We start from the raw sequence: 24,778 nt of genomic DNA, 5'->3' as shown, positions 1-24,778 counted from the left end.
TACATTAAGTAAATTTGAATAAATAAAATAGAGTTAATTCAACCGAAATAAAATTTTTTTAATTAATTTAGTACGATAAATATTATTTTAGGATCAACATATATCTACATATATATTTCAGTTGAATCAATTATATTTTATTTATTCAATTTTACTTAATGTAATTTACAATACTATTTCATTTAATAAGTATATTTAATTCTTTAATTTCAAAGTTATCGCTATTAATTTCATTTTATTTTTTTTTCATATTTCGTTCGTTTTTTATTTCGTCCATACAAAATAATGGAATAAAGATAATTGTAAATGCAGGCGATTCTGAATAAGCATGAGGTGAATTCATATTTTTTTCAACATAGATGTCGCTATAAGTATATACTGATGAACAAAGTTGTCGTTCAATTTACATGTCGACGAATAAAGATGTCTGCGTACCATTTGAGTTGAGATGTTTAGAATGATGTTGTATCTGTCACAAATAATATAGGCTGTGACCTAGTGTCCATTTAGCCTGACTTACAGCTGAAATGGCTATAAGCGATAGTGACACCTAGCGGGAATGACAAAAAGTAAATGGGACGAAAGCGGAAATTTCAAATAGCAAACTAACCCGAAATGCGCATGCGCGAAAATTTAAAACTAAAAAGCGGGTGCTCAATAAAAAGATCTTTGCATATATATATAAAAATTTTATTTTTAATATTTCTAGGTATTCTTTGTTTTTACTTACCTTTATTCATGTGCGTAATTTATTCTGCATAAATAAATGTATTTTCATTTTTTGAAATATACTCATTTTCATTTGTGGAATAATAGTATATAATAAAAAAGAAAAAAGGGTATTTTCTTGAGAATAAAATAAATGAATAAATCAATCAAAATAATTTAAATAAAAATTTATTATTAGAAAAATAAAGCGATTAAAGACGGACTTTTTACTACGCGTAAAATTGTAAATAAGTCGGCATGTACTGCTTTAACAATACGCATGCGCAAACATTTAAAAATTTAGCAAGTTTTTTGATTTTGTAATTTATTTGTTATTTATTACTATTAATTATAAATATAAGTATGTATATTTTATTTAGTCATATTTAATTACTTTCATGTACATAAATGAACAAAATATTTAATTAAAAATAAAGGAATAGGTATTTAATTATTTAAATTGGAACTACTTAATATAAAAAGAATTAAAATTAATTATGAAAAAAAAAAAAAAACTCAGAGGACAAAGATTCTAGTGCGCATGCGCCAACATTAAAAAAAATAAAGCGACTCCCAGAGAGTATTCTGTAGAGATTTTTTTTTTCTTTTTAAAAATATGTCTATATATTTACTATATGAAATTTTTTAGTACGAATATGAATATTTACATTTATCATTTATTTCTTTACAATAATTTTGATATTCTGTACGACAAATATCGTACAGCAATCCAAATTTTTGTAAAGAAACGGATAAAAAATATAGATAATATTGTAAAAAAAAAAAATTATTATATATATAAATAAATGTATTTTTTTCTTAATTATTCATAATTTTTTTGTTTTACTTACCTGTATCTATGAGGGTTCTTCTGCTTCTTTTTAATTATAATAATTTCTCACTTTCTTATATATATATATCTATATCTATATACTTATTTCTACTTATAAACTAAAATATTTACTTAAAAATAAAGGGAAGGTTTTTTTTTCATTCATAAATGCTCGATTAAAAATAATAAATATTAGAATTTATTATTTAAAAAAAAAAAAAAAAAAAGCGGCTGAGGACCGACTTCCTATACTGTGCGCATTCACCTACAATTGTATTTGTTTAGAAATACAATTGTACTGGTCTAGGCTATTTTCTTTTGGAAGAAAGAAAATAGCCCGTTTGGGAAACCTCGACACCGATAAAATACTCCGATAAAAATCCGATAGACCCGGAATCTATCGGTTTAAATCGGAGGTTTTTATCAGTGAAAAAACCCGACCAACACAGTGATCACTCGATTGGTGACCAAAAAAAAGCTAAATAAAACTAAATACAAATACAAAATATTATACATTAAACAATTATAAAATAAATACATAAAATATACAATTCAATATATATAAATATAAAATTAAATAAAAATTTCATAAAATTAAAACTTACTATTAGTATCCGTGCCTGGATGTCGCAATAAACAAAATCACACACACACTGATTACACTCTTAAATTTAAATTAAATAATAATAAAAAAGACTTAAAATTAAGCGGGAATGGGAATAAAAAAAAGGGAAAATAAAATTAAATAGAAGCAAACCAAACCATGCGATCAAAACCCGAATAAAAAAAACACACTTAAAAATAAAAGGGAAGGGAAAAATAAGGAATAAAATTAAATTAAATATAAACAATCCAAACCATGCGATCAAACCCGAAAAAAATAAAAAAAAAAACAAGCAAGCACAAGCCATGCAATAAAAACATGCCACTCGTACTCATTCATATAAAATAAAAATATAAATTAAATTCATAAATTATAAATCACTCGTACAGCATCCATCACACTCACACCTTAACAAAATAATTATTTAAAACTAATTACAAGTCAGCTTAAATTAAATGAATAAATATAAAAAATACAAATAAATAATAAATAAATAATTAAATTAATTAAATAAATAATTGGTCTTCTTCTTGGTCCTGGTCCTCCTTCTCCTGGTCTCGGCATTCCTTGGCACCCATGGATATCCTCATTCTCGTTGACTGGATCTGAAACTAAAATATATATCCCAAAAGATTAAATACAGGGATACATATTTATAAAAAAAAAACGAGAAATATTAGAAAATAAATATGCACCAGAAAAAAAAAAAATTAAAGCGGCGGTGTGTCCTTGGATCTGCATCACCTTGTCCTTGATGTTCAGCAACATCAGTGTCCTCAAAATTATTCTGGTCCTGGTAGGCCAGTCATGTCAATAGATTCCATTGGACTCTAGATTAGACACGTCATAAATGATATGGAAACAAGTAAATCCAAATTATATCTAAACCTGAAAAATAAAATTAGAAAGAGAAAAAAAAGAAAGCAATTAATAGCCTAATAACTTCAACATGGTAAGAGTAAGGTAAGGTCCCTGGAATCATGAAAAATCTACTAAAAAAAAATTAGAATGGAAAATTATACATCTAAACCTAAACAAAAAAAAAAAAAAAAATTGTAAAATTTATCCAATTCCTGGTGAGGTTCCGCAACCTTGAAAAATCTATTTAAAAAAAATCATGTTTCTAAACCTAAAACAAAATCCTAAAAAATGCAAAAAAAGAAAGATAAAAAATAAACATGTCAGGGTACGGTTCGCGTATCTAATTTTTTTTTTTGAATAATAATTAAAATGCTATCAAAACTGAATAAATAAATAATAAAATGACTCTATTGTTAAAAGAACGACGTTAATTTAAGTGACTTTATATTTTAAAAATGACTCGAATCTACGGAACTTTAATAAAATAAAAAAAAACGAAGGGGTGGGGGGGGGGGGTGAAAGTACATTTACATTAATCAATTCAATTGAAAAAAAAAAAAATGGCTCTAATTCAAGTGACTCTACTCGTATCAAAATGACGCTAAATTAAATGACTCGACTTTTTAAAAATGACTCGAATAAGATGACTCGACTGTTAAAAAAACGACGGTAATTAAAGTGACTCTACTTCTATCAAATTGACGTTAAATTAAATGACCCGAATTAAACGACGATTAAAAAATTAAAAGTGACTGAGCATTTAAATTAAATTAATTAATCGAAACAAAAAAATAAAAAACAAAATCGCCCTAATTTAAGTGACTCTACTCGTATCAAAATGACGCTAAATTAAATGACTCGACTTTTTTAAAAATGACTCGAATAAGATGACTCTACTGTTAAAAAAACGACGGTAATTAAAGTGACTCTACTTCTATCAAATTGACGTTAAATTAAATGACCCGAATTAAACGACGATTAAAAAATTAAAAGTGACTGAGCATTTAAATTAAATTAATTAATCGAAACAAAAAAATAAAATACAAAATCGCCCTAATTTAAGTGACTCTACTCGTATCAAAATGACGCTAAATTAAATGACTCGACTTTTTAAAAATGACTCGAATAAGATGACTCGACTGTTAAAAAAACGACGGTAATTAAAGTGACTCTACTTCTATCAAATTGACGTTAAATTACATGACCCGAATTAAACGACGATTAAAAAATTAAAAGTGACTGAGCATTTAAATTAAATTAATTAATCGAAACAAAAAAATAAAATACAAAATCGCCCTAATTTAAGTGACTCTACTCGTATCAAAATGACGCTAAATTAAATGACTCGACTTTTTTAAAAATGACTCGAATAAGATGACTCTACTGTTAAAAAAACGACGGTAATTAAAGTGACTCTACTTCTATCAAATTGACGTTAAATTAAATGACCCGAATTAAACGACGATTAAAAAATTAAAAGTGACTGAGCATTTAAATTAAATTAATTAATCGAAACAAAAAAATAAAATACAAAATCGCCCTAATTTAAGTGACTCTACTCGTATCAAAATGACGCTAAATTAAATGACTCGACTTTTTAAAAATGACTCGAATAAGATGACTCGACTGTTAAAAAAACGACGGTAATTAAAGTGACTCTACTTCTATCAAATTGACGTTAAATTACATGACCCGAATTAAACGACGATTAAAAAATTAAAAGTGACTGAGCATTTAAATTAAATTAATTAATCGAAACAAAAAAATAAAATACAAAATCGCCCTAATTTAAGTGACTCTACTCGTATCAAAATGACGCTAAATTAAATGACTCGACTTTTTAAAAATGACTCGAATAAGATGACTCGACTGTTAAAAAAACGACGGTAATTAAAGTGACTCTACTTCTATCAAATTGACGTTAAATTAAATGACCCGAATTAAACGACGATTAAAAAATTAAAAGTGACTGAGCATTTAAATTAAATTAATTAATCGAAACAAAAAAATAAAATACAAAATCGCCCTAATTTAAGTGACTCTACTCGTATCAAAATGACGCTAAATTAAATGACTCGACTTTTTTAAAAATGACTCGAATAAGACGACTCTACTGTTAAAAAAACGACGGTAATTAAAGTGACTCTACTTCTATCAAATTGACGTTAAATTACATGAACCGAATTAAACGACGATAAAAAAAATGAAAATAAATGAGCATTCACATTAAACTACTCAATTGAAACCGAATTCCCTTTTGATCGTATAAAAAAGTCACTATAAAATCACATCGTTATGATATCATCAATAAAACCATTGCAGTCAATATTAATATCAATTGTGTAATGCGACCTGCCAGGGCCAATTACACTATCATTATAGAATGATAATGGTATTGATATTAATTTTGACAGCAACAATAACATTGACAATACCGATAACAGCATGATTATTACAGATTTTCTTAACATATACGAGCAATAAGGATCGACATGAATTAAAAATAGAAATTAAAAAAATTATAGTGAAACCTGACCGAGTGCCAGGTCTCTATCATTAAGTGAAACGAAAACCGACTCTACTCTCAAAAAAATTAACTCTACTTCTATTAAATAGGCGCTAAATTAATTAACTCGACTGTTTGTAAAATGACTCGAATTAAATGACGATAAAAAGTTAAGAATGACTGAGCATTTACAATAAATTAATTAATCGAAGCAAAAAATAAAAAAAAATGGCCCTAACTTAAGTGACTCTACTTGTATCAAAATGACTCTAAATTAAATGACTCGAATTGAATGACTCTACTATCAAAAAAACGACTTTAATTAAAATGACTTCACTTTCAAAAAACTACTGACTCTACTTCTACCAAATTGACGCTAAATTAAATGACTCGACTTTTTTAAAAATGATTCGAATAAGATGACTCTACTGTTAAAAAAACGACGCTAATTCAAATGACTCTAATCTTAAAAAATTGAAGTTAAAAAAAAAATTATTGGGGTGTAAATACATGTGTGATAAAAAAAAATAAGTGTTTGTGTGTTTTTTTTCGAAAAATAATAGAAACGACATAATATATTACCATCAAAACCGAACCGTATGCGTAGCATTAGGCCACCAGCCAATCGATAAATCGAATCCCCGTTTTGATCGCACACAAAAGTCACTATAAAATCACATCATTATGATATCATCAATAAAACCATTGCAGTCAATATTAATATCAATTGTGCAATGTGACCTGCTAGGGCCAATTACACTATCATTAACTCACTCATAAAGTGGTAATGATATTGTTATTAATTATGACAACAACAATAATAATGATAACACCGATAACAACATGATAATGATAGATTTTCTTATAGCATGCGACCAATAAGGACCGACATCGATCGAACCGGAGGGTTATGCGTACCAGCCCAGAAGATCAGGATATATATTATGAAAAAACTAACAATTTAAAAACGCGACAGCCTGACCTAGTGCCAAGGCTTTTTTTTTACGCGGAAATGCCATTTAAATTAAATTTATTATTAAAAGAAAAAAAATTTTAAAAAACTCGATTTTAAAAGTGACTCTAATCAAATAAATACTACATGCAAGCAGTACTAACGAGTAAATTCAAGACTCTAATGATAATGCCACCTGACCAAATGCCAGGTGTCTTTTTTAAATTTAAATCTAATTTAATGAATTTAAGGGGAAAAAAAGTTAAGGGTGTAGATTGGTGTGTGAAGAAAAGTCGCCGTAAGCGAGGTTGTAAGTAACCTCGACTATACGGCGACGTGTGGGGTGAGACTCGATTTCATTAAAGATGAACAGAGTCTCAGAAGGTGGTGTGTAAGTGGGAGTGTAAGAGAGAAAGAAAAGAAAGAGTTGAAGCTAAAGAAAACCCAAAGCAAAATTGATTCTAATTTAAAAACCCCTGGACCAGTAACTTAAATATCTAAAAAAAAACCGTGACGCTAATACTCGAATTGAATAAAAAAAAGGGGTAAAGTGTGTAGTGAATGAAAGAGTAAATGAGTGGTAGAGTTACCACTCATTAAGAAGAAAGAGGTGGGGTGACTCTAATTAAAAAAAAAAAAACCCGAATTATTTAATTGATCTACTCCCCCGATCAGTCTAGTGACATCAAAACCCCAGTCCTATAATATTCCCCTCCTACAGTATAACTAACTTATTAACTAACGCAGCAAAAGTGACTCTAATTAATTGAATGAAAAAATAAAAATAAAAAATACATATCGCTCTACAGACACTTAAACACTTAAAAAAGAAAAGATTTGATCAGAAAAATTTTAAATGAATTGAGACCGGCACCCAAATCGCACCCGGGTACTCAAAGGGTGGGACAGAATAATTCAAAAAAAATTAAAACTGATCAGGGAAAATTTCTTTTTTCAACTTTTTATCATTAAAAAAGAAAAAAAATAAATTTTTTTTAATTTTTAATGGATAAAAAAAATATTTTATATACGCTGCTATGGTTGGCCACCCATAACAGCGTAACAATATTTTTCGCCTTTAAGATCTATAGAGCGATATATATTTTCAGACTCTAATTCGCGTGAATTTAATTCTAAATATATTATAAGAACCAAATGTCCTTATAATCCCTAACACCCATAAACCCCCTCCCAGCTAAATCACTAGACCAATATCCCATTTCGCGGACAAAAACCCAACGCGAATTAATTATTAAAAAAAAAGGGGTGAAGGTGGTGGTAGAGAAAGAGAAAGAGATGAGTTAGGGAAGGGTTGGTTGACTCTAAAATTAAACGCGTGATTCTACTGAGAGAATACTCTCAACAAAAAACCTATTACTGGTCCACTAATTAATCTAATTACCCCGATTAAAAATATTAAGAAAAAGATAAGAAATAGAAGAGAGAGAGAGTTGGGAACGCAAAGAGCGTATGTGTATGTGTGTGACATGGGAAAAAAAAAGTTGTGTTTGAATTATCAACAGCAGAAGGCTATTGATAACCAATCAATCTACACCCCATATTAAATTAAAAAAATTAAATACAATAACTCCAGAAGGGAGTTATTCAATTTATAGAAAAAAAAAAAAAAGGTTACTCGGTTAGTACTGCTTGTGATTCAAATGACTCTAATTAAAATGAATGGAAAAAAAAAAAAAAAAAAAAAAAAAAAAAAAAAAAAAAAAGTTTAAAACACTAAATGACTCTACTTTGAAAAAATTAATTCAATTTAAATGGCATATTCTAAAATTGAACGAATTTACTGTAACTCGAATGAATCTACTGTAATTCAATGAACTCTACTTCTAGTAAGCTAAATTTAATATACTCGACAAGATATTTAAAAAAAATGACGCTAATTTAAATGACTCGACTTAAAGATCTAATTCTAATAAGATGTGAGTGACTCTAATATTAAAAAGCTAATATGTATTGTTGTTTATGAATTCACACCCCAAAAATAAATATGACTCGAATGTTACTGATTCTACTGAATTAAAAATGAATTTAATTTAAGAAGAAAAAAATTTTTAAATTATGTGACTCGACTCTAATCAGAAGAAAGTAAATTTAATGTAAATGCTCAACGTAAATTTAAAAAAACTAAATGTAATTCAAATGACTCGACTTTAATTTAAAAAAACGTAATTAAATCTAAATGACTCGAATTTGATTTTTAAAAACTGAATTTAATTTAAATTACTCGAATTTTATTCGAAAAAACAAAATTTAATGCAAACGCTCAGTTGCAATAAAAAAAAACCGAATCTAACGCGAATGACTCGACTTTGATTGAAAAACCCGAAATTTAATCTAAATGACTCGAATTTGATTTTTAAAAACTGAATTTAATTTAAATTACTCGATTTATATTAAAAAAAAACATAATTTAATGCAAACGCTCAACCGTAATTCAAAAAAACCGAATCTAACGCGAATGACTTGACTTTAATTGAAAAACCCGAAATTTAATCTAAATGACTTGAATTTGATTTTTAAAAACTGAATTTAATTTAAATTACTCGAATTTTATTCGAAAAAACAAAATTTAATGCAAACGCTCAGTTGCAATAAAAAAAACCGAATCTAACGCGAATGACTCGACTTTAATTTAAAAAAACTGAATTTAATCTAAATGACTCGACTTTAATTGAAAAACCCGAAATTTAATCTAAATGACTCGAATTTGATTTTTAAAAACTGAATTTAATTTAAATTACTCGATTTATATTAAAAAAAACATAATTTAATGCAAACGCTCAACCGTAATTCAAAAAAACCGAATCTAACGCGAATGACTTGACTTTAATTGAAAAACCCGAAATTTAATCTAAATGACTTGAATTTGATTTTTAAAAACTGAATTTAATTTAAATTACTCGAATTTTATTCAAAAAAACAAAATTTAATGCAAACGCTCAGTTGCAATAAAAAAAACCGAATCTAACGCGAATGACTCGACTTTAATTAAAAAAACTGAATTTAATTTAATTGACTTGACTTTGATGTAAAATTACTGAATTTGCTGAAAATAACTCGATTTATATTAAAAAAAACAAAATTTAATGCAAACGCTCAACCGTAATTCAAAAAAACCGAATCTAACGCGAATGACTCGACTTTAATTGAAAAACCCGAAATTTAATCTAAATGACTCGACTTTAATTAAAAAGACCGAAATTTAATTTAATTGACTCGACTTTGATGAAAAATTACTGAATTTACTGAAAATAACTCGAATTTTATTCAAAAAAACAAAATTTAATGCAAACGCTCAGTTGCAATAAAAAAAAACCGAATCTAACGCGAATGACTCGACTTTAATTAAAAAAACTGAATTTAATTTAATTGACTTGACTTTGATGTAAAATTACTGAATTTACTGAAAATAACCCGAATTTAATTTTAAAGAACTGAATTTAATGTAAATGACTCGACTTTAATTAAAAAAACCGTAATTGAATTTAAATGACTCGACGATTGATAATTGTAACGAATTTAAATTTAAAAAAAGATACGGAACCGTTGATAAATATTAAATAATGAAATTAAATAAATAGATTATAATAGAGAAGAGAAAAGAGAGTGACAAAATTCAACAAACATTAACAAACCTCAACAGGGAAATAACTTTATTTCCCTGCCGAACGATGCCAGATGATCAGCTGGTAGGATGACAGCTAGCAGTCCGTCGAGGTAGGTCAGTGTTGTTTGCTTCCATCCTTCCTTCCAGTCAAGACATCAGAAAGAGAGTTTTCATCGTTGAAATCCACTGATAATCTATTTAAATAATTGTCATTAATTAATAAATAAAAATCCTGTTGACTATTGTATTTGATTCGCGAGAAAAAAAAATTAAGAAAAAAAAATTAATTATTTCAACTTGCGAAAACGCTTGTTGAAAAAAAAAAATTTTTTTTTCAAGGTGACTACTGATAATGTTTATGGAAAAAAAAAAAAAAAATATTTGTAAAAGAAGTCAACAGAATTTTTGAAAATAGTTGGACACCCCGACTACGATGTCTACACATCGGGTGTCGGGTGCCAACTGACCCTTTTGCCCCTTGACCGTAGCCCTCTCACTTCACCCCCACTTTCCCTCTCTCACTACTCACCCTGCGCAGTAGACGATTTTACAGTATGGGCTTTTTTTCTGCGCAGGTAGAAGGAGATCTCCCCGAACTACCCCACAACCGTGCCTACGTGACCTGACCCTCTTCCCCCGTCCCCGCGACCCCCTTGTCCAAAAAAAGCTGATGCAACAATTTTTAAATAAAAATCATTCGAATAAATTTAATGAAATTTTTATATTTTTTTATGCTAAAATGTATTTATTATTATGAATTAATGCCAACACAACCTAATTAACTCAAGTACAAATGCTAATCATTCATACAAACTCCTTTGACTGTTAATTAAACAGTATAAATTATAAAAAATGTCCATCAATCATTAAATATAGTCATCATACATCTTATATTTATAGATCTTGATATTTTATAGATCTAATAAAATACTTTCATGTTAAATAAATAAGTTTTCATGATTATTTATTAAACGTTAAAGTAATAAAAGTTTTAAAAGCTTCATACTTTCATTCATCCTTTTTTACAGTACAACTTTAAATTTAATCTATTTCCCGCGAGAATAAGTCGCGCGTATCTCAGTACGCATGCGAACTAGAACATAAACACATTTAAAAAACTTGTCGTGTCTTTAAAAAAAACAGTCGACGTAAATAATAAAATTAATTATTATTCTTACATCATTAATTTATTATATTTAAATTAATGAACTAATTTGAGTGCTAATTAAATCAATCGTAGCAAGGATATTAAGATGAGAACCTAAATAGCTACATTAGTTGCTGTTCTGTCGACATTCTAACCTAATTTCATTTGTCAAAATATATATCAATTGAATGTATTTACAATAAGACCGCAGTAAGTAACAATTTTACAACAAACTCATTTAAAATCTATTATTTATTGATCTTTAATATTTCTACGTGAAAAATCAATTTTTTTTTATATTAATTAACTACAAATTAAAGCATCATAAATTGTCTTTCTTCTTCCTGAGAGCATTAACTCTTTCCTCTTTTATATTTAAATAATTAAATCACATAAATTTATAACTCACTAACAAACTTTTAGTTATAATTATATTTATTTCAGATGTGCACAAAATAAGTCAGATGGTGATCAATAGATGTACGTTAATTTTTACATTGATCATTATTAATTCTAAATCATGAATTTAATATGATTTACTTAATGAACTAGCTTGAATCCTAATTAAATTGCTAGTGACAATATTATAATTAATATGAGAACTGGAAAAGCAACAGAAGCCACAGTTCTGTCAACGATTTAACCAAATTTTATTTGTGAACTTATTCAAAAAATGACAGGAGTAAGAGTAAGTAATAATTTAACAATTGACACATTTTAATTCTATTCTATATTGTTCTTCAATACACCTGAGTTAAAAGTCAATATTTCTAATTAATTAATCATAAATTACAACATTATGAATTGTCTTTCTTCTTCTTCATGAGGAATAAAACTTTTTCGACTTTTATATTTAAATAATTAAAACACGTCACTTCATTGCTCACTAACAAACATCAAATTATGATAATCTTTGTTTCAGATGGGAAAAAATGAATTCTTAATCAATGGATATTTGTTTTAAATGTACGTCAATTCGTACGTTGCCCACCAAATTGACGGAATTTCCACCGATGGCGCAAGAAAGATGGTAATAACTAATGAATTAAGGAAGCTAAAATTTTATTATCATTTCGTTAAGCATGCAGTCTTTTCAAGGTCACAAAAAATACCTTTTTCTTTTTTCACTTTTCTTTAATTTAATATTATTTCAGAATCGAAGAAAACGCATTTGAAGATTCTCTAATTGTCGCAGTGATATGAAAGTGTTCATTCATAGAGTGTGAACACATGCAAGTGCAATTTAAAAAGAGAGATTTTATTTATTTATAATATATTTTGACAAATGAAATTAGGTTAGAATGTCGACAGAACAGCAACTAATGTAGCTATTTAGGTTCTCATCTTAATATCCTTGCTACGATTAATTTAATTAGCACGCAAATTAGTTCATTAATTTAAATATAATAAATTAATGATGTAAGAATAATAATTAATTTTATTATTTACGTCGACTGTTTTTTTTAAAGACACGACAAGTTTTTTAAATGTGTTTATGTTCTAGTTCGCATGCGTACTGAGATACGCGCGACTTATTCTCGCGGGAAATAGATTAAATTTAAAGTTGTACTGTAAAAAAGGATGAATGAAAGTATGAAGCTTTTAAAACTTTTATTACTTTAACGTTTAATAAATAATCATGAAAACTTATTTATTTAACATGAAAGTATTTTATTAGATCTATAAAATATCAAGATCTATAAATATAAGATGTATGATGACTATATTTAATGATTGATGGACATTTTTTATAATTTATACTGTTTTATTAACAGTCAAAGGAGTTTGTATGAATGATTAGCATTTGTACTTGAGTTAATTAGGTTGTGTTGGCATTAATTCATAATAATAAATACATTTTAGCATAAAAAAATATAAAAATTTCATTAAATTTATTCGAATGATTTTTATTTAAAAATTGTTGCATCAGCTTTTTTTGGACAAGGGGGTCGCGGGGACGGGGGAAGAGGGTCAGGTCACGTAGGCACGGTTGTGGGGTAGTTCGGGGAGATCTCCTTCTACCTGCGCAGAAAAAAAGCCCATACTGTAAAATCGTCTACTGCGCAGGGTGAGTAGTGAGAGAGGGAAAGTGGGGGTGAAGTGAGAGGGCTACGGTCAAGGGGCAAAAGGGTCAGTTGGCACCCGACACCCGATGTGTAGACATCGTAGTCGGGGTGTCCAACTATTTTTAAAAATTCTGTTGACTTCTTTTACAAATATTTTTTTTTTTTTTTTCCATAAACGTTATCAGTAGTCACCTTGAAAAAAAAATTTTTTTTTTTCAACAAGCGTTTTCGCAAGTTGAAATAATTAATTTTTTTTCTTAATTTTTTTTTCTCGCGAATCAAATACAATAGTCAACAGGATTTTTATTTATTAATTAATGACAATTATTTAAATAGATTATCAGTGGATTTCAACGATGAAAACTCTCTTTCTGATGTCTTGACTGGAAGGAAGGATGGAAGCAAACAACACTGACCTACCTCGACGGACTGCTAGCTGTCATCCTACCAGCTGATCATCTGGCATCGTTCGGCAGGGAAATAAAGTTATTTCCCTGTTGAGGTTTGTTAATGTTTGTTGAATTTTGTCACTCTCTTTTCTCTTCTCTATTATAATCTATTTATTTAATTTCATTATTTAATATTTATCAACGGTTCCGTATCTTTTTTTAAATTTAAATTCGTTACAATTATCAATCGTCGAGTCATTTAAATTCAATTACGGTTTTTTTAATTAAAGTCGAGTCATTTACATTAAATTCAGTTCTTTAAAATTAAATTCGGGTTATTTTCAGTAAATTCAGTAATTTTACATCAAAGTCAAGTCAATTAAATTAAATTCAGTTTTTTTAATTAAAGTCGAGTCATTCGCGTTAGATTCGGTTTTTTTTTATTGCAACTGAGCGTTTGCATTAAATTTTGTTTTTTTGAATAAAATTCGAGTTATTTTCAGTAAATTCAGTAATTTTTCATCAAAGTCGAGTCAATTAAATTAAATTTCGGTCTTTTTAATTAAAGTCGAGTCATTTAGATTAAATTTCGGGTTTTTCAATTAAAGTCGAGTCATTCGCGTTAGATTCGGTTTTTTTGAATTACGGTTGAGCGTTTGCATTAAATTTTGTTTTTTTTAATATAAATCGAGTTATTTTCAGCAAATTCAGTAATTTTACATCAAAGTCAAGTCAATTAAATTAAATTCAGTTTTTTTAATTAAAGTCGAGTCATTCGCGTTAGATTCGGTTTTTTTTATTGCAACTGAGCGTTTGCATTAAATTTTGTTTTTTTGAATAAAATTCGAGTAATTTAAATTAAATTCAGTTTTTAAAAATCAAATTCAAGTCATTTAGATTAAATTTCGGGTTTTTCAATTAAAGTCAAGTCATTCGCGTTAGATTCGGTTTTTTTGAATTACGGTTGAGCGTTTGCATTAAATTATGTTTTTTTTAATATAAATCGAGTAATTTAAATTAAATTCAGTTTTTAAAAATCAAATTCGAGTCATTTAGATTAAATTTCGGGTTTTTCAATTAAAGTCGAGTCATTTAGATTAAATTCAGTTTTTTTAAATTAAAGTCGAGTCATTCGCGTTAGATTCGGTTTTTTTTATTGCAACTGAGCGTTTGCATTAAATTTTGTTTTTTCGAATAAAATTCGAGTAATTTAAATTAAATTCAGTTTTTAAAAATCAAATTCGAGTCATTTAGATTAAATTCAGTTTTTTTTAATTAAAGTCGAGTCATTCGCGTTAGATTCGGTTTTTTTTATTGCAACTGAGCGTTTGCATTAAATTTTGTTTTTTCGAATAAAATTCGAGTAATTTAAATTAAATTCAGTTTTTAAAAATCAAATTCAAGTCATTTAGATTAAATTTCGGGTTTTTCAATTAAAGTCAAGTCATTCGCGTTAGATTCGGTTTTTTTGAATTACGGTTGAGCGTTTGCATTAAATTATGTTTTTTTTAATATAAATCGAGTAATTTAAATTAAATTCAGTTTTTAAAAATCAAATTCGAGTCATTTAGATTAAATTTCGGGTTTTTCAATTAAAGTCGAGTCATTTAGATTAAATTCAGTTTTTTTAAATTAAAGTCGAGTCATTCGCGTTAGATTCGGTTTTTTTTATTGCAACTGAGCGTTTGCATTAAATTTTGTTTTTTCGAATAAAATTCGAGTAATTTAAATTAAATTCAGTTTTTAAAAATCAAATTCGAGTCATTTAGATTAAATTCAGTTTTTTTTAATTAAAGTCGAGTCATTCGCGTTAGATTCGGTTTTTTTTATTGCAACTGAGCGTTTGCATTAAATTTTGTTTTTTCGAATAAAATTCGAGTAATTTAAATTAAATTCAGTTTTTAAAAATCAAATTCAAGTCATTTAGATTAAATTTCGGGTTTTTCAATTAAAGTCAAGTCATTCGCGTTAGATTCGGTTTTTTTGAATTACGGTTGAGCGTTTGCATTAAATTATGTTTTTTTTTAATATAAATCGAGTAATTTAAATTAAATTCAGTTTTTAAAAATCAAATTCGAGTCATTTAGATTAAATTTCGGGTTTTTCAATCAAAGTCGAGTCATTCGCGTTAGATTCGGTTTTTTTTTATTGCAACTGAGCGTTTGCATTAAATTTTGTTTTTTCGAATAAAATTCGAGTAATTTAAATTAAATTCAGTTTTTAAAAATCAAATTCGAGTCATTTAGATTTAATTACGTTTTTTTAAATTAAAGTCGAGTCATTTGAATTACATTTAGTTTTTTTAAATTTACGTTGAGCATTTACATTAAATTTACTTTCTTCTGATTAGAGTCGAGTCACATAATTTAAAAATTTTTTTCTTCTTAAATTAAATTCATTTTTAATTCAGTAGAATCAGTAACATTCGAGTCATATTTATTTTTGGGGTGTGAATTCATAAACAACAATACATATTAGCTTTTTAATATTAGAGTCACTCACATCTTATTAGAATTAGATCTTTAAGTCGAGTCATTTAAATTAGCGTCATTTTTTTTAAATATCTTGTCGAGTATATTAAATTTAGCTTACTAGAAGTAGAGTTCATTGAATTACAGTAGATTCATTCGAGTTACAGTAAATTCGTTCAATTTTAGAATATGCCATTTAAATTGAATTAATTTTTTCAAAGTAGAGTCATTTAGTGTTTTAAACTTTTTTTTTTTTTTTTTTTTTTTTTTTTTTTTTTTTTTTTTCCATTCATTTTAATTAGAGTCATTTGAATCACAAGCAGTACTAACCGAGTAACCTTTTTTTTTTTTTTCTATAAATTGAATAACTCCCTTCTGGAGTTATTGTATTTAATTTTTTTAATTTAATATGGGGTGTAGATTGATTGGTTATCAATAGCCTTCTGCTGTTGATAATTCAAACACAACTTTTTTTTTCCCATGTCACACACATACACATACGCTCTTTGCGTTCCCAACTCTCTCTCTCTTCTATTTCTTATCTTTTTCTTAATATTTTTAATCGGGGTAATTAGATTAATTAGTGGACCAGTAATAGGTTTTTTGTTGAGAGTATTCTCTCAGTAGAATCACGCGTTTAATTTTAGAGTCAACCAACCCTTCCCTAACTCATCTCTTTCTCTTTCTCTACCACCACCTTCACCCCTTTTTTTTTAATAATTAATTCGCGTTGGGTTTTTGTCCGCGAAATGGGATATTGGTCTAGTGATTTAGCTGGGAGGGGGTTTATGGGTGTTAGGGATTATAAGGACATTTGGTTCTTATAATATATTTAGAATTAAATTCACGCGAATTAGAGTCTGAAAATATATATCGCTCTATAGATCTTAAAGGCGAAAAATATTGTTACGCTGTTATGGGTGGCCAACCATAGCAGCGTATATAAAATATTTTTTTTATCCATTAAAAATTAAAAAAAATTTATTTTTTTTCTTTTTTAATGATAAAAAGTTGAAAAAAGAAATTTTCCCTGATCAGTTTTAATTTTTTTTGAATTATTCTGTCCCACCCTTTGAGTACCCGGGTGCGATTTGGGTGCCGGTCTCAATTCATTTAAAATTTTTCTGATCAAATCTTTTCTTTTTTAAGTGTTTAAGTGTCTGTAGAGCGATATGTATTTTTTATTTTTATTTTTTCATTCAATTAATTAGAGTCACTTTTGCTGCGTTAGTTAATAAGTTAGTTATACTGTAGGAGGGGAATATTATAGGACTGGGGTTTTGATGTCACTAGACTGATCGGGGGAGTAGATCAATTAAATAATTCGGGTTTTTTTTTTTTTAATTAGAGTCACCCCACCTCTTTCTTCTTAATGAGTGGTAACTCTACCACTCATTTACTCTTTCATTCACTACACACTTTACCCCTTTTTTTTATTTAATTCGAGTATTAGCGTCACGGTTTTTTTTTAGATATTTAAGTTACTGGTCCAGGGGTTTTTAAATTAGAATCAATTTTGCTTTGGGTTTTCTTTAGCTTCAACTCTTTCTTTTCTTTCTCTCTTACACTCCCACTTACACACCACCTTCTGAGACTCTGTTCATCTTTAATGAAATCGAGTCTCACCCCACACGTCGCCGTATAGTCGAGGTTACTTACAACCTCGCTTACGGCGACTTTTCTTCACACACCAATCTACACCCTTAACTTTTTTTCCCCTTAAATTCATTAAATTAGATTTAAATTTAAAAAAGACACCTGGCATTTGGTCAGGTGGCATTATCATTAGAGTCTTGAATTTACTCGTTAGTACTGCTTGCATGTAGTATTTATTTGATTAGAGTCACTTTTAAAATCGAGTTTTTTAAAATTTTTTTTCTTTTAATAATAAATTTAATTTAAATGGCATTTCCGCGTAAAAAAAAAGCCTTGGCACTAGGTCAGGCTGTCGCGTTTTTAAATTGTTAGTTTTTTCATAATATATATCCTGATCTTCTGGGCTGGTACGCATAACCCTCCGGTTCGATCGATGTCGGTCCTTATTGGTCGCATGCTATAAGAAAATCTATCATTATCATGTTGTTATCGGTGTTATCATTATTATTGTTGTTGTCATAATTAATAACAATATCATTACCACTTTATGAGTGAGTTAATGATAGTGTAATTGGCCCTAGCAGGTCACATTGCACAATTGATATTAATATTGACTGCAATGGTTTTATTGATGATATCATAATGATGTGATTTTATAGTGACTTTTGTGTGCGATCAAAACGGGGATTCGATTTATCGATTGGCTGGTGGCCTAATGCTACGCATACGGTTCGGTTTTGATGGTAATATATTATGTCGTTTCTATTATTTTTCGAAAAAAAACACACAAACACTTATTTTTTTTTATCACACATGTATTTACACCCCAATAATTTTTTTTTTAACTTCAATTTTTTAAGATTAGAGTCATTTGAATTAGCGTCGTTTTTTTAACAGTAGAGTCATCTTATTCGAATCATTTTTAAAAAAGTCGAGTCATTTAATTTAGCGTCAATTTGGTAGAAGTAGAGTCAGTAGTTTTTTGAAAGTGAAGTCATTTTAATTAAAGTCGTTTTTTTGATAGTAGAGTCATTCAATTCGAGTCATTTAATTTAGAGTCATTTTGATACAAGTAGAGTCACTTAAGTTAGGGCCATTTTTTTTTATTTTTTGCTTCGATTAATTAATTTATTGTAAATGCTCAGTCATTCTTAACTTTTTATCGTCATTTAATTCGAGTCATTTTACAAACAGTCGAGTTAATTAATTTAGCGCCTATTTAATAGAAGTAGAGTTAATTTTTTTGAGAGTAGAGTCGGTTTTCGTTTCACTTAATGATAGAGACCTGGCACTCGGTCAGGTTTCACTATAATTTTTTTAATTTCTATTTTTAATTCATGTCGATCCTTATTGCTCGTATATGTTAAGAAAATCTGTAATAATCATGCTGTTATCGGTATTGTCAATGTTATTGTTGCTGTCAAAATTAATATCAATACCATTATCATTCTATAATGATAGTGTAATTGGCCCTGGCAGGTCGCATTACACAATTGATATTAATATTGACTGCAATGGTTTTATTGATGATATCATAACGATGTGATTTTATAGTGACTTTTTTATACGATCAAAAGGGAATTCGGTTTCAATTGAGTAGTTTAATGTGAATGCTCATTTATTTTCATTTTTTTTATCGTCGTTTAATTCGGTTCATGTAATTTAACGTCAATTTGATAGAAGTAGAGTCACTTTAATTACCGTCGTTTTTTTAACAGTAGAGTCGTCTTATTCGAGTCATTTTTAAAAAAGTCGAGTCATTTAATTTAGCGTCATTTTGATACGAGTAGAGTCACTTAAATTAGGGCGATTTTGTATTTTATTTTTTTGTTTCGATTAATTAATTTAATTTAAATGCTCAGTCACTTTTAATTTTTTAATCGTCGTTTAATTCGGGTCATTTAATTTAACGTCAATTTGATAGAAGTAGAGTCACTTTAATTACCGTCGTTTTTTTAACAGTCGAGTCATCTTATTCGAGTCATTTTTAAAAAGTCGAGTCATTTAATTTAGCGTCATTTTGATACGAGTAGAGTCACTTAAATTAGGGCGATTTTGTATTTTATTTTTTTGTTTCGATTAATTAATTTAATTTAAATGCTCAGTCACTTTTAATTTTTTAATCGTCGTTTAATTCGGGTCATGTAATTTAACGTCAATTTGATAGAAGTAGAGTCACTTTAATTACCGTCGTTTTTTTAACAGTCGAGTCATCTTATTCGAGTCATTTTTAAAAAGTCGAGTCATTTAATTTAGCGTCATTTTGATACGAGTAGAGTCACTTAAATTAGGGCGATTTTGTATTTTATTTTTTTGTTTCGATTAATTAATTTAATTTAAATGCTCAGTCACTTTTAATTTTTTAATCGTCGTTTAATTCGGGTCATTTAATTTAACGTCAATTTGATAGAAGTAGAGTCACTTTAATTACCGTCGTTTTTTTAACAGTAGAGTCATCTTATTCGAGTCATTTTTAAAAAAGTCGAGTCATTTAATTTAGCGTCATTTTGATACGAGTAGAGTCACTTAAATTAGGGCGATTTTGTATTTTATTTTTTTGTTTCGATTAATTAATTTAATTTAAATGCTCAGTCACTTTTAATTTTTTAATCGTCGTTTAATTCGGGTCATGTAATTTAACGTCAATTTGATAGAAGTAGAGTCACTTTAATTACCGTCGTTTTTTTAACAGTCGAGTCATCTTATTCGAGTCATTTTTAAAAAGTCGAGTCATTTAATTTAGCGTCATTTTGATACGAGTAGAGTCACTTAAATTAGGGCGATTTTGTATTTTATTTTTTTGTTTCGATTAATTAATTTAATTTAAATGCTCAGTCACTTTTAATTTTTTAATCGTCGTTTAATTCGGGTCATTTAATTTAACGTCAATTTGATAGAAGTAGAGTCACTTTAATTACCGTCGTTTTTTTAACAGTAGAGTCATCTTATTCGAGTCATTTTTAAAAAAGTCGAGTCATTTAATTTAGCGTCATTTTGATACGAGTAGAGTCACTTAAATTAGGGCGATTTTGTTTTTTATTTTTTTGTTTCGATTAATTAATTTAATTTAAATGCTCAGTCACTTTTAATTTTTTAATCGTCGTTTAATTCGGGTCATTTAATTTAACGTCAATTTGATAGAAGTAGAGTCACTTTAATTACCGTCGTTTTTTTAACAGTAGAGTCATCTTATTCGAGTCATTTTTAAAAAAGTCGAGTCATTTAATTTAGCGTCATTTTGATACGAGTAGAGTCACTTAAATTAGGGCGATTTTGTTTTTTATTTTTTTGTTTCGATTAATTAATTTAATTTAAATGCTCAGTCACTTTTAATTTTTTTATCGTCGTTTAATTCGGGTCATGTAATTTAACGTCAATTTGATAGAAGTAGAGTCACTTTAATTACCGTCGTTTTTTTAACAGTAGAGTAGTCTTATTCGAGTCATTTTTAAAAAAGTCGAGTCATTTAATTTAGCGTCATTTTGATACGATTAGAGTCACTTAAATTAGGGCGATTTTTTTTTTTTTGCTTCGATTAATTAATTTAATTTAAATGCTCAGTCACTCCTATTTTTTATCGTCGTTTAATTCGGGTCATGTAATTTAACGTCAATTTGATAGAAGTAGAGTCACTTTAATTACCGTCGTTTTTTTAACAGTCGAGTCATCTTATTCGAGTCATTTTTAAAAAGTCGAGTCATTTAATTTAGCGTCATTTTGATACGAGTAGAGTCACTTGAATTAGAGCCATTTTTTTTTTTTTCAATTGAATTGATTAATGTAAATGTACTTTCACCCCCCCCCCCCACCCCTTCGTTTTTTTTTATTTTATTAAAGTTCCGTAGATTCGAGTCATTTTTAAAATATAAAGTCACTTAAATTAACGTCGTTCTTTTAACAATAGAGTCATTTTATTATTTATTTATTCAGTTTTGATAGCATTTTAATTATTATTCAAAAAAAAAAATTAGATACGCGAACCGTACCCTGACATGTTTATTTTTTATCTTTCTTTTTTTGCATTTTTTAGGATTTTGTTTTAGGTTTAGAAACATGATTTTTTTTAAATAGATTTTTCAAGGTTGCGGAACCTCACCAGGAATTGGATAAATTTTACAATTTTTTTTTTTTTTTTGTTTAGGTTTAGATGTATAATTTTCCATTCTAATTTTTTTTTAGTAGATTTTTCATGATTCCAGGGACCTTACCTTACTCTTACCATGTTGAAGTTATTAGGCTATTAATTGCTTTCTTTTTTTTCTCTTTCTAATTTTATTTTTCAGGTTTAGATATAATTTGGATTTACTTGTTTCCATATCATTTATGACGTGTCTAATCTAGAGTCCAATGGAATCTATTGACATGACTGGCCTACCAGGACCAGAATAATTTTGAGGACACTGATGTTGCTGAACATCAAGGACAAGGTGATGCAGATCCAAGGACACACCGCCGCTTTAATTTTTTTTTTTTCTGGTGCATATTTATTTTCTAATATTTCTCGTTTTTTTTTTATAAATATGTATCCCTGTATTTAATCTTTTGGGATATATATTTTAGTTTCAGATCCAGTCAACGAGAATGAGGATATCCATGGGTGCCAAGGAATGCCGAGACCAGGAGAAGGAGGACCAGGACCAAGAAGAAGACCAATTATTTATTTAATTAATTTAATTATTTATTTATTATTTATTTGTATTTTTTATATTTATTCATTTAATTTTAGCTGACTTGTAATTAGTTTTAAATAATTATTTTGTTAAGGTGTGAGTGTGATGGATGCTGTACGAGTGATTTATAATTTATGAATTTAATTTATATTTTTATTTTATATGAATGAGTACGAGTGGCATGTTTTTATTGCATGGCTTGTGCTTGCTTGTTTTTTTTTTTATTTTTTTCGGGTTTGATCGCATGGTTTGGATTGTTTATATTTAATTTAATTTTATTCCTTATTTTTCCCTTCCCTTTTATTTTTAAGTGTGTTTTTTTTATTCGGGTTTTGATCGCATGGTTTGGTTTGCTTCTATTTAATTTTATTTTCCCTTTTTTTTATTCCCATTCCCGCTTAATTTTAAGTCTTTTTTATTATTATTTAATTTAAATTTAAGAGTGTGATCAGTGTGTGTGTGATTTTGTTTATTGGGATTTCCAGGCACGGATACTAATAGTAAGTTTTAATTTTATGAAATTTTTATTTAATTTTATATTTATATATATTGAATTGTATATTTTATGTATTTATTTTATAATTGTTTAATGTATAATATTTTGTATTTGTATTTAGTTTTATTTAGCTTTTTTTTGGTCACCAATCGAGTGATCACTGTGTTGGTCGGGTTTTTTCACTGATAAAAACCTCCGATTTAAACCGATAGATTCCGGGTCTATCGGATTTTTATCGGAGTATTTTATCGGTGTCGAGGTTTCCCAAACGGGCTATTTTCTTTCTTCCAAAAGAAAATAGCCTAGACCAGTACAATTGTATTTCTAAACAAATACAATTGTAGGTGAATGCGCACAGTATAGGAAGTCGGTCCTCAGCCGCTTTTTTTTTTTTTTTTTTTAAATAATAAATTCTAATATTTATTATTTTTAATCGAGCATTTATGAATGAAAAAAAAACCTTCCCTTTATTTTTAAGTAAATATTTTAGTTTATAAGTAGAAATAAGTATATAGATATAGATATATATATAAGAAAGTGAGAAATTATTATAATTAAAAAGAAGCAGAAGAACCCTCATAGATACAGGTAAGTAAAACAAAAAAATTATGGATAATTAAAAAAAACATACATTTATTTATATATATAATAATTTTTTTTTTTTACAATATTATCTATATTTTTTATTCGTTTCTTTACAAAAATTTGGATTGCTGTACGATATTTGTCGTACAGAATATCAAAATTATTGTAAAGAAATAAATGATAAATGTAAATATTCATATTCGTACTAAAAAATTTCATATAGTAAATATATAGACATATTTAAAAAAAAAAAAAAAAATTTCTACAGAATACTCTGTGGAAGTCTCTGTATTTTTTTGAATGTTGGCGCATGCGCACTAGAATCTTTGTCCTCTGAGTTTTTTTTTTTTTTTTTTTTCATAATTAATTTTAATTCTTTTTATATTAAGTAGTTCCAATTTAAATAATTAAATACCTATTCCTTTATTTTTAATTAAATATTTTGTTCATTAATGTACATGAAAGTAATTAAATATGACTAAATAAAATATACATACTTATATTTATAATTAATAGTAATAAATAACAAATAAATTACAAAATCAAAAAACTTGCTAAATTTTTAAATGTTTGCGCATGCGTATTGTTAAAGCAGTACATGCCGACTTATTTACAATTTTACGCGTAGTAAAAAGTCCGTCTTTAATCGCTTTATTTTTCTAATAATAAATTTTTATTTAAATTATTTTGATTGATTTATTTATTTATTTTATTCTCAAGAAAATACCCTTTTTTCTTTTTTATTATATACTATTATTCCACAAATGAAAATGAGTATATTTCAAAAAATGAAAATACATTTATTTATGCAGAATAAATTACACACATGAATAAAGGTAAGTAAAAAAAAAGAATACCTAGAAATATTAAAAATAAAATTTTTATATATATATGCAAAGATCTTTTTATTGAGCACCCGCTTTTTAGTTTTAAATTTTCGCGCATGCGCATTTCGGGTTAGTTTGCTATTTGAAATTTCCGCTTACGTCCCATTTACTTTTTGTCATTCCCGCTAGGTGTCACTATCGCTCATAGCCATTTTAGCTGTAAGTCAGGCTAAATGGACACTAGGCCATAGCCTATATTTTTTTAAAAAATTTAAGAAAAAAAAAGGAAAGTTATATTGGGTAAGCGTTATTGGGAATTTCGTAGCAAGCCTTCAAAACAAATACGAAATCATCCCATATATATATTCTATAAGTTTCATATGTTTTTAGTAAGTAGTTATGAAAATTTATTGATTTGTTGTGGTATAGTAAATTGAATGTAA

At 27.6% G+C, this 24,778-nt stretch overlaps 2 long non-coding RNA genes across 5 annotated transcripts; one reads left to right on the top strand and one right to left on the bottom strand.

Annotated features, from left to right (window-relative positions):
* Window positions 1-1,777: 1,777 nt before the first annotated feature.
* LOC128668568 (uncharacterized) lies at window positions 1,778-11,169 on the bottom strand. Of its 2 annotated transcripts, none has more exons than XR_008404201.1 (4): window positions 11,095-11,169; window positions 10,117-10,282; window positions 2,840-3,032; window positions 1,778-2,755 (listed from the first exon to the last, which is right to left on the bottom strand). It is a non-coding gene; the product is annotated as an uncharacterized LOC128668568 (long non-coding RNA). The 2 variants fall into 2 exon arrangements; XR_008404202.1 differs by lacking the exon at window positions 11,095-11,169 and adding an exon at window positions 10,618-10,660.
* LOC106693986 (uncharacterized) lies at window positions 11,041-23,295 on the top strand. Of its 3 annotated transcripts, none has more exons than XR_008404199.1 (7): window positions 11,354-11,445; window positions 11,680-11,923; window positions 12,158-12,265; window positions 12,390-12,826; window positions 13,638-13,803; window positions 22,099-22,233; window positions 22,318-23,295. It is a non-coding gene; the product is annotated as an uncharacterized LOC106693986 (long non-coding RNA). The 3 variants fall into 3 exon arrangements; XR_008404198.1 differs by having other exon boundaries at window positions 22,041-22,233; XR_008404200.1 differs by lacking the exon at window positions 12,390-12,826 and having other exon boundaries at window positions 11,041-11,445; window positions 22,041-22,233.
* Window positions 23,296-24,778: the final 1,483 nt, after the last annotated feature.

This window comes from Microplitis demolitor, chromosome 9 (genome assembly GCF_026212275.2).
Source record: "Microplitis demolitor isolate Queensland-Clemson2020A chromosome 9, iyMicDemo2.1a, whole genome shotgun sequence".
NCBI lineage: Eukaryota > Metazoa > Arthropoda > Insecta > Hymenoptera > Braconidae > Microplitis > Microplitis demolitor.
This window is presented reverse-complemented; position numbering and strand designations above follow the sequence as displayed.